This window comes from Tupaia chinensis, unplaced genomic scaffold, assembly GCF_000334495.1.
Source record: "Tupaia chinensis unplaced genomic scaffold, TupChi_1.0 Scaffold143654_1, whole genome shotgun sequence".
NCBI lineage: Eukaryota > Metazoa > Chordata > Mammalia > Scandentia > Tupaiidae > Tupaia > Tupaia belangeri.
Window position 1 is genome coordinate 347,587 of NW_006203502.1, and position 10,663 is coordinate 358,249.

At 39.8% G+C, this 10,663-nt stretch overlaps 2 pseudogenes; both read right to left on the reverse strand.

Moving 5' to 3' along the window:
- Positions 1-3,875: 3,875 nt before the first annotated feature.
- On the reverse strand, positions 3,876-10,423 carry LOC102493106 (putative ATP-dependent RNA helicase DDX52; annotated as a pseudogene).
- On the reverse strand, positions 8,687-10,070 carry LOC102493511 (AP-3 complex subunit mu-1 pseudogene; annotated as a pseudogene).
- Positions 10,424-10,663: the final 240 nt, after the last annotated feature.

A 10,663-nucleotide genomic window follows, 5' to 3' on the forward strand; every position in this document is an offset into this window, starting at 1 on the left:
ATGTTGCAAATCTTTGTTTCTGAGGCAGAATTCCTTATGAATCACTTGAACAGTGATTTTTTTTTTTTTTTTTTGGCATAATCTCATGTTGCTGAGGCTGAAAAAGTCCAGTGTCAGGTTTCAGCTTAGAGTTAGGCCCAAGCAATTAGGATATGTAGATTCAGGATTCCAAGAAACCAGTGGATTTTTTGGCAGCAGCCAAACCTAGACTGTTTGTCTTGTTAGTTTTAGAGGCCAAATGCACTCACTCAAAAATGAGCCCATCACCACAAATGTCCATCAACTGGTGAATGGATAAATAAAATGTATATCCCTACAATGAAATGGTATTCAGACATAAAAAAGAAATGAAATACTTGGATGACCCCTGAAAATGCTATAACTGAAAGAAGCCAGAAGATGCCACATAATTGTATGATTCTGTTTATAAGAAATGTTCAGAATAGGCAAATCCAAAGAGTCAGAAAGTATATTAGTGATTACCAGGTTGTGGGGAGAAGATTGAATGGAGAGTGACTGCTAATGGTTTATGGTGTTTTATTTTGGGGTGATGAAAATCTTCTTAGATAGTGATGGTTGTATGCCTTTGTGAACATACTGAAAACTACTGGATTGTGTACTTTAAAAGGGTGAATTTTATGGCATATGAATTATATCTCACTTTTTAAAAATATGAAAAGATTCATGAAAAATCTGTATTTTAAAAATACTGTGTAGATTAAAATAAATGTTGCACCCAAATAACTTGTAGTTTAATTCCATTTTTTTCCAAAAACTTTTTGAATTTTCCATGTAGACTAAAAAAGATGCACATCAGGCTGGAAAAATATCACTCTCTTAAGTGTCTGGCATTTTATTTCCATGAGAGTATTTATTAGCAAGATGAATGCTTTTTATTTTTCTTTCTTTCTTTTTTCTTTTTTTGGAGAGGTTTTTGCTATAGGGCGCGTGCGCTTGCCAGACAGACAGAGAGAGACAGAGAGACAGAAAGTGAGAAATCACCCCCCCAGGGGGGTGGCCACACCGCAGTCCCTTTTCCTCCATTCCCCTCTCGGGATCTTGGGCACGCATGCACATGCGCCTGGTGTGAGTTTAAGCCACTGGGCCTGGGATGCGAACCGCAGTTGACTACATGGGAGTCTAGTGACATAGCCATTACGCTAACTGCTGGTCCCAAGATGAATGCTTTTTAAAACTTCAAACATTTGGCTTGAAAAACATGCTTGGTTTCTCCTCTTTTCCGGCTGGAACCATGGAGGGCATTCAAGAGAAGAAAAAGGTTCCTGCTGTGCCAGAAACCCTTACAAAAAAGCAAAGGAATTTTGCAGAATTGAAGATCAAGTGCCTGAGAAAGAAGTTTGCTCAAAAGATGCTTCGAAAGGCAAGGAGGAAGCTTATCTATGAAAAAGCTAAGCACTATCATAAGGAATATAGACAGATGTACAGAACTGAGATTCGCATGGCCAGGGTGGCAAGAAAAGCTGGCAACTTCTATGTACCTGCAGAACCCAAATTGGCATTTGTCATCAGGATCAGAAGTATCAATGAAGTGAGCCCAAAGGTTCGAAAAGTGTTGCAGCTTCTTCGTCTTCGCCAGATCTTCAATGGCACCTTTGTTAAACTCAACAAGGCCTCAATTAACACTCTGAGAATTGTAGGACCATATATTGCATGGGGGTACCCGAACCTGAAGTTAGTAAATGAACTGATCTACAAACGTAGTTATGACAAAATCAATAAGAAGTGAATTGCTTTGGAAACCAGCAGTTAGTGTAATGGCTATGTCACTGGACTCCCACATAGTTGCTGGAAAACGCTTTAAAGAAGCAAATAACTTCCTTTGACCCTTCAAATGATCCTCTCCACCAGGTGGAATGAAGAAAAAGATTTTGTAGAAGGTGGAGATGCTGGCAACAGGGAAGACCAGATCAACAGACTTATTAGAAGGATGAACTAAGGTATCCACCATGATTGTTTTTGTAATCTGGTCAGTAAATAAACAGTGGCTGTTTTCAGACTGCAATATATTGTTGTATTAGTAACTTTTTTGGTAACTTGTCTCTGCCTTGCCTTAACTATTGTGGCACATCTTGGTGCTTGGTAAAATTAAGCCAAAACTTCTGTAAGACTAGCATCCATTTTATTATTTTCTGAAAATTACTTAGGGACTATTGAAAGGCTTTTCCTACACCAGAAAGGCCTGATGTTTCCCCTTTTGAATTTTGCTGAGTAAAAATGGGTTTATTCAACGAAAACTTACTTCAGAGCATTCATGCATGATTTGTAGGTAAGGTAATAAAATAAAGATCAGTTCACCAAAAACATAAGAAAAACAAAACAAAAACAAAAAAACATGCTTGGTTTGAGTATGCATGCCCCAAATCCTGACAGGATGGAGAAGGAATTGTGGCATAATCACACCCCATTGGGGTTGCGTGTGCTCTCTCTCTCTCTCGATTTCCTGTAGCACATACTTCCACTGGCAGAAAAAAAAAATTCCCCTTTGTCTAACTCTCTAAGGTGTGCCTATAGTCTGCTATAACATGCATATCCCAGATTACAATTTGTCACTACTACTAGATAAGCTCTTTTGTTCTGAATCTCTGAGATCTCTGGATCTCTCTTTTTTTTTTTCTCTGAAGGTTGAAAAGAATATGGGAAGATCTTTTGAAAATTTAGAGAATTCATATTGGTGATAAGTCAGTAAATTTATGGAATATGAAAAGACTTAACCTATGAAAGACTTACCTACTTTTGGGTATATCAGAAAAGCTTTCTTAATGAGAAACAGTATGAAATATATTAAAAATCAGTTAACAAGATTTTATTCATATATTAATGATAATCAGAATTTATAGCTGAGAAAACACAAATATAAGAAATTTATTGGGTCTTTATAATGACATTCCTGTTTATTGGAGGATTTTTTTAATATATTGAATTTAATATATTTACAACTTTCATTCTTCTTGTTGAACATTAGAGTATTCATACTAGAGAAAAATTCTGTGGACATGAACATTTTGGTATCCATTTTTTTTTTAAGGTTTTATTTCTTTCTTTCATCAGAGTGAGAGAGAAAAAGAAAGACAGGCACCTTCAACATGCCTTGATCCCTCCTCCAGCCTTCCCAGCCAGCCAGGATCATGGACATCTGGTGTGTGTACAGGTCGACCAGGGAACTGTGATCTTCCATATGGGTCCAACATTGTTTGAGCAGCATATTACCACTGAGCCACCAAGCTAGCCCAATATGCTATTTTAATCAATATAAAAAGGCTTCCAACACTATTCAGTTCATCCTACAGTTAAAAAAAAAAGTTTTATGATAGCGTATGTGTACAAACATGAGAGAGAGGGAGAAACACCCTGGTTCATTTTCCCCAGCACTCTAGCTCCCCAGGATCCTGGGTACCTCCATGCATGCCCGGTTCCATTTCAGGCCAACTTAGGGATCCAAACCCGTAGTTGACCATAAGACTTCCAGGCTTGCAGGGCACTGCATTACCACTATACCACAGTGGCTGGACCACACTTGATCAAATTATGTTGCAAAATAACCCTCTCAATAAATGTGAGAATGGAAATTCTAATCTAGTCACCTAGACAAATATAATTCTATTTATCACTATGTAATTGTTGAGGGGTTAGCATGTGATAAGCATTCCCACATGGCCAACCACTCTTCAAGTCCTGGACCTGGTGACTTGCTTTCTCTCTCTTCTGTGTCTCTCTTTGATGAACACATGTGTCCTATAGCAAATTGAAAAATATAGCAACAAATTAAATAATTCGTTAAAAATATTGAAATTTTTTCACTATTGCAAAAGGGCAAAATGTTTATTTTTTTCAATCTCAAGACTTTTTTCAAAATTCTATTCCAGATGCCTTTCCATAGCACACATCACATCTTCATACTTGAAGGGAAATCTCCTTAAGAGGTCATCATATTTGGGTGTTGCTACTTTGAGCATAAGCTTTTGTTCTTCTGTAAGAAGTACAGAAATATCAATATTATTTCCACCAAGCAATCATTTAAAAGTCACCAATAAACTGAAATTTGAAGTACTCATTGATACTTTAGGATTGCTTTCACTGACCTAGGTGCCTATAGTTGATGTCAGACACTTGGTACAGGTGACTTGACTTGAAGTATTCCATGAAAATAACATTTACTCTGGGGTCATAAAATTAAATTTCTGGGATAGTCATAAAGTCTGTTTTTAACTTTGGTTATCAAAAGCTACTTTCTTGTAAGGAATGGGCTGACCACTTGAGAAAATAGAAATGTAGAGCCATTTAAAAAAATTATTTATTTATCCACTCATTTTTTTTTTTATTTGACCAGAGAGAAACACAGAGAGAGAGAGAGGGAAAGTGAGAAAGCAAGCCACCAAGTCCGGGACTTGAACCGTGGTCGGCCATGTGGGAGTGTCCAGCACCTTAACCACCATGCCACCTGCTGGCCCCCGAAATGTAGAGCCTTTATTGGGAGCACTCCCAGGCTAGGTTCACTGGTCTGATAGAGAAAGAGAGAGGGGGCCAGAGAAGTCACACTCTAGAGCAGGGTTTAGTGATTTTTGTAAGGATATAGGGAGGGGAGGGTGTCTTAGAGGTAGAAACAGTCCATGTATGGTAAAGGTTTAGAGGGACAGCAGACTGCTGTGAGGTTTGGTGTTGTGTGCAGAGTAGAGTGCCATGTGCTACATCTGGGTTAGATCCGAGTGCAGCACAGTTCTGATGACAGGCTAGACCTGGGTTGTATCAGCCGACTAGGGCATGACGTCCAACCCCCACATCCAAGCTGCCCAACCCCCACATCCACGCTGCCCAGGCCTCTGGCCTAACACTTGTTATCCTGACAATTAACTTTTTTTCATACACTTTTTCTTTTTTTTGGAGAGATTTTTGCTATAGGGCACATGCGCTCGCCAGAAAGAGAGATAGAAAGCGAGAAATCACCCCCACAGGGGGGATGGCCATGCTGCAATCCCTTCTCCATTCTCCGTTTGGGATCCTGGACATGCAAGAACATGTGCCCGGCGTGAGTTTAAGCCACTAAGTCCAGGATTTGAACTGCGGTCAACTACATAGGAGTCCAGCAACATAGCCATTACGTTAACTGCTGGTCCCTTCGTACACTTTTTCTAAGAAATATTTTGGAGTTGTACTAATGCTCTTTCTCATGGTTTCTTAATCATCCTTTTTTTTCCTTTTGCTTATTAATTTTTGGAAATCTTTGATACATTCTGGTATGAGAATACTGGCCTGCTGTGTAACATTGGCAACACTTCTTAATAATGGTTTATCATCTTCAGTAAAAATGCAGCAGCTTTCCTCATGTGTCCTGCTCTTCTGGTTTGACCTATCCTGTAGATATATTCCACTGAGCTGGAAAGTTGTAGTTGATCACCAAGTTCACACCTTTAAAACCTATCCCTCTTGTAGCAAGGCTGTACAAATAAGAATGCAAATTTTTCCTGCTCTGAAGCTGTGGACTGTGTTATATCTCTGTTGCTGTGTTCTCTCTGCATGAATACTTTCATATATGACCCTATGAAAAAGTACTTTAGCTCTCTCAATGGACTGAAGAAGAACAGGCACAGGAAGATTGAAACCCCTTTTAACAAGTTGTCTCATGGCTAGAAGTTTTCTAGTCTCAGATCCAACAAAGAGAAGCTCTTGTTCTACAGTTTCCACTGCAGAATTCCTTGCTCCAGTGGATACAGTAACGACACTGTCCAGGTTGAGCTTGCACCATTGTTTAACCATGCTGAGCAGCCAATCTGAGAAAACATGGTATGACCTTTAGATGCATGTAGAAATGCGCTTCTATGAGCTGCTCTAGCAGGGCTATTGAGAAGTATTTACATATGAAAGCGTTATCTGCCTGTCGTCAACAGTTATGTTCCTTTTGTTGTTGATATGGGATAACCCATAACCTTATATTGCCCTGCAGTAGCAGGCTAGAGGAAGTCACATGTGTTTATCAGATTCTCCCCCAAAAAGATCAGAGAAATTACATGACACCAGCCATTTTCACATCTTCGGAAAATTAACATCCCAAAACAACTGACTTTGAATAACATTTCATTCTCCCCCATTTTCTGCCCTTTAAAAGAATAAACCAGAGGCAGGTTCCTGGTCACAACTTCTCCATCAGAGAAGCTGGGCCTACCCGATCCTCCTCACTTTTCTATACTTGTGTGTCTTTGTGTGTTTGTTATTGAGTCTATTTCTAATCCACAGCCTTCCCCCTCTCAGAAAAAAACGTGTTCTGCCTAGCAGGTCTTGGCATTCAACATCATATGTAAAAGATGCACCAAATATAGCTCTTCTGACCTTGTGGGATGTGCAGGCTGGGAAAATTGAAGCCAGCTGGTCTCTTAAGCCAGTTTTGCCATCTTAAGGCAGTCTGACTCATCTACCCCCAGCCACTCAACACTGGTGGATCTTGCTTTAATAAATTAGTGGATCTGGAGTTGTCATAAGAATATCAAACTTCTGGGAACCAGCAGTTAGCATAATGGCTGTGTCGCTGGACTCCCACGTAGTCGACCGCGGTTCACATCCCGGACCCGGTGGCTTAAAACTCACGCCGGGCGCGTGTGCGTGCGTCCCAAGATCCCGAGAGGAGGATGGAGGAGAAGGGATTGCAGCGTGACCATCCCCCCTGGGGGGTGATTTCTCGCTTTCTGTCTCTATGTTTCTCTCTGTCTGTCTGGCGAGCGCACGCGCCTTATAGCAAAAAAAAAAAAACAAAAAAAACCCAAAAAAACAAACAAACAAACAAAAAAAACAAAACCTCTCCAAAAAAAAAAAAAAAGAATATCAAACATCTTAGGTGATTTAGGTCTAAATTTCTTGACTGCCACTGTAGCTTTGTGGATCATTTGTATCCTGAATCCTGTTAACTGCAAAGATTTTTATTAACTCCCAATGAATCTGGCTAGCAAGTTCTTGTGTTGGTGATATAATCAGGGCTCAGAAGCCTTTATTTGTGGGTTGTTTCAGCCGCATTAAAATAGGGGAAAAAAGCCAAAATTTTTCAAGATCCAGTATAAGCAGAAGCCAGAATTTCCTGATCGTGTAGCATAACTGGAATGACCTACATTTGAATGGGCATAGGTATTTGGAAACCTGCATCTAGAATGTTATTTTTGTTGTTTTTTTTTTTTTTTTTTCATCTTTTATTGACAGCATAACCAGAGCTAGAGAAGGGATTTACTGGATTCAGTCAAATTAATTTTTATAATAATTTAATTATAAAAGAAAACAGCCTGCTCGGCTATTTTTAGCAGAAATTAATAGAGGCAAGGGACTCCTGGCATACATTCTGTTTGGATATAAGAAAAGATAGCATAGGAGGAAAATTGGACAGTCCAGGTATGAGTGAGGGTAGAGAGTAGGAATTCTGCAGAAAGAAAAGCAAATGTTCTGATTGTTTTTTTAGATGAGAATTCTAAAAAGGCATTAGACACCCAAAGCAATTGAACTGGGTAATCAACATCATGCAAAAGAAATATTTAGCACCATTTTGAGTTCAGCTGCCAAAATGAGAATGGTTAGATCAGAAATTAATAAGTTGCAAAAAATGGCTCTTCTTGATGGATGAAGGGCATCTGGGTGCCCTAGGCAGACAAAGTTTAGAATGCTGCTCACGTTGGGCTCCCCGTACCAGCACCAATCACTAGCCATTGACAGCATAAATAGGATGAATATAAGGGCTATGCTTAGCATGATAAAAGAAAGAGTTATGGGGTCCAGCAGTTGGCATAATGGCTATGTCCCTGGACTCCCATGTAGTCGACTGCAGTTCGAGTCCTGGACTCGTGGGTTTAAATCACGCTGGGCGCGTGCGTGTGCATGCCCAAGATCCTAAGAGGAGAATGGAGGAGAAGGGATTGTGGTGTGCAGTAGTGTTCCCTTTTATCTTAATAAAACATTTGCCCCTTTGAAATGAATGATTTTTACTATGCTAACAGCTGAACCAGTGGCACAAGAACGAGATGGTATTTACTCCAGCAAGGTCCCTGTAATTCAAAATCTGAGCCTTATGTAAAAATCTTATTTATAAAAAAGTACAATACCAAGTACAATGAGAATGGAGCATGGAATAACAGAGCTCCTGACCAAGGCCATTTGCAAGTGGCTTTGGCTACACTGCTTGCTTAATGGCACAAGTGAAAAGCTGAATAAGGCAAACACTTGAAGAGGCAGTTGTTTTGTAAACTTCTTGGGGTGGGAGGAATTTCCTCTGTTGGAACTGATATTGATTTGGGTTGATTAATATCTTAAGGTGCAACATTTGCTGCACCTGACACATAACATCACAGATCAAAACAGTTCCTGCTGGATGAGACTGGTTCACTTGTTTTAGGTGAGAGGTTATCACAGTTGCCGATTGCTCTTGCTGTCAAAATGTGTAGCATTTAGCTGATACCTCCTATGGAAGAAATAACCTCAAAAATCTTCATAAGTGAGAAGATACAAAATAAGCCAAGTCATTGGGAAAGTTTCTTTAGCTTAAAGCTCCGTAAGAACCTTACATTGATTACTAAGCAACTCTGTTAGTGGTGTGTAGCTTGATACATATGCTTTAACTAGAATTTGAATTCCGACCCACTTGGTACTTAATAGTCATAAATCACACTTGGAAAATAAACTTGAGGAATTTTGGCTCTTCTCATGCCCTCACTTGGAACTTTCCACCTTTCATGACATATTTGACTCCTTTAAATGGCTTATATTTTCCCCCATACATGTCTAAGCCTGAAATAGCAAGCTGCTAGATCTCGAACTGAATGTTGAGGCTTAGATTCTCTTCTGGCTTAGGTGCTCCAGACTAAATTTACCCGTACTTTAAGACTTGGGAGCTTTTGTGGAGTAATTTTTCCCACCTCCCATGTTCTATCTTGGTGACTGGATCGAATGTATAGCTGCCTTGTGTTGGTGTCAGGTTCATATTCAGCATGACTTTTGGTATTCCCCATATTTTGTTTTGGTCCAGTGGTTATTAAATCTCTCACAAGAATCGATGCTATGTTTCACTTACACTGATACTATGTTCCACATAGACTGGTATTGCCACTAGATTTTGTGAGCTGACACTTATGAGTCAGAAATTTCTACCTGGAGGAATAAACAACAACACTCACGTTGCCAGTGCTTGAACCGGATGCAAGGCTGGACTCTGACAACATCCAGAACCCTTAGCTTCATGAAAGAAAGGGAGAGATCAGGCATTCCAGATAGCTTAATGCAAGCATCAAGCATCCCTGAATTTCTGCAAGGATTCTGATTTATCTACAATTGCATCTATTTCTTCAATGATATCAAAATAGGCTTTGTTATTTGTGTACTTAACTCCTGCCCAGCACTATGGGATGTTGGACAGTTGCCTGGTTGGGAGCGTGTCCCCAGCATTACTACTGCCTGTAATAGAGATGACAACAGAACGCAGAATTATTGGTGGCTTAATTCTTTCAAAATGTTAGATTCAGTAGCCTGTGAAAATCCACTATCTAACATTTCTTCCAGAAGCTCATATACTATGACATTATCTTTTTTTTTTAGAATTATTTATTTTTATTTTATTTATTCCTTTCATTTTATTTTAATTTGACCAGAGAAAGACACAGAGAGAGAGAGCGGGAAAGTGAGAAAGGAAGCCACCAGGTCCGAAACTTGACCCGCGGTCAGCCATGTGGGAGTGTCCAGTGACTTAACCACCATGCCACCTGCTGGTCCCAACAACATTATCTTTTATTGCAGCCTCTGAACACTCATCAAAGTAGTCCTAAAACGTGTCAGCAATTTAATGTAGGAACTCAATTACAAAATTGGTGGCTCTTCAGTCTGTTTGACAGACACAAGGAAGAGCTTATCTTGGTGGATACTGATGAGTAGTGGTGAGGTTTTGAACTGACAGGTGGTACATTTTCTACATCAGCAGCTTTCTCTTGAGCTTCAAAGAAATAATCACCGATGAACTGTCTCACTACACTTTTCCAGTGCTTCTTTAGAAATATGTCACCAAAGCAGTTCATGAGAAACAGACTGTGGATCATTTTCCTGACACCTGGGCCCTTCAGTGATTTAGCGCACATCTAGAATGTTATAAAGCAGTTGAGAATTGATTTTATATTCCTGATCAAGTTGTTGAAATGTAGCAGTTCGATCAGGAAGATCAGTTCCTTGTACATGAATTTTGTGTTTATTCCAGATGAAATTTATCTTTTCCTGACTGAGATGCTCCAACTTTCCTGAAGTTAGTTTACTTTCTCCTTTAACTTTTTTATCTTTGATCTTTGCTTCCACAGATGACATCCACTGCCGGGGTCCAGCCTCAACCGGGGGTGAGTTGACTTGACGGAGGCGGCACAGGTGAACAGAAGACAAAGGCCTTGGTGCCTTTTCATGCACGTCCTCAGCCGGACACCCCTCAAAGATCGCTCTCTGAGGAGTGACAACTGCTAGGAATCATTGTGCATTTTTATTGAAAATGTGTTACATGCAAGTAAGCGGGAGAGGGGCTACGTGTTTCAATTATCAGATCATAAAGTTTTTAACAATAAGGTACAAAATTTCCATTCAGGATTGGATTAAAGGTGGGTCTAGTGTAGTTCTGCAATTGTTCCTTTGATGTAGGTGGGTCTCCATG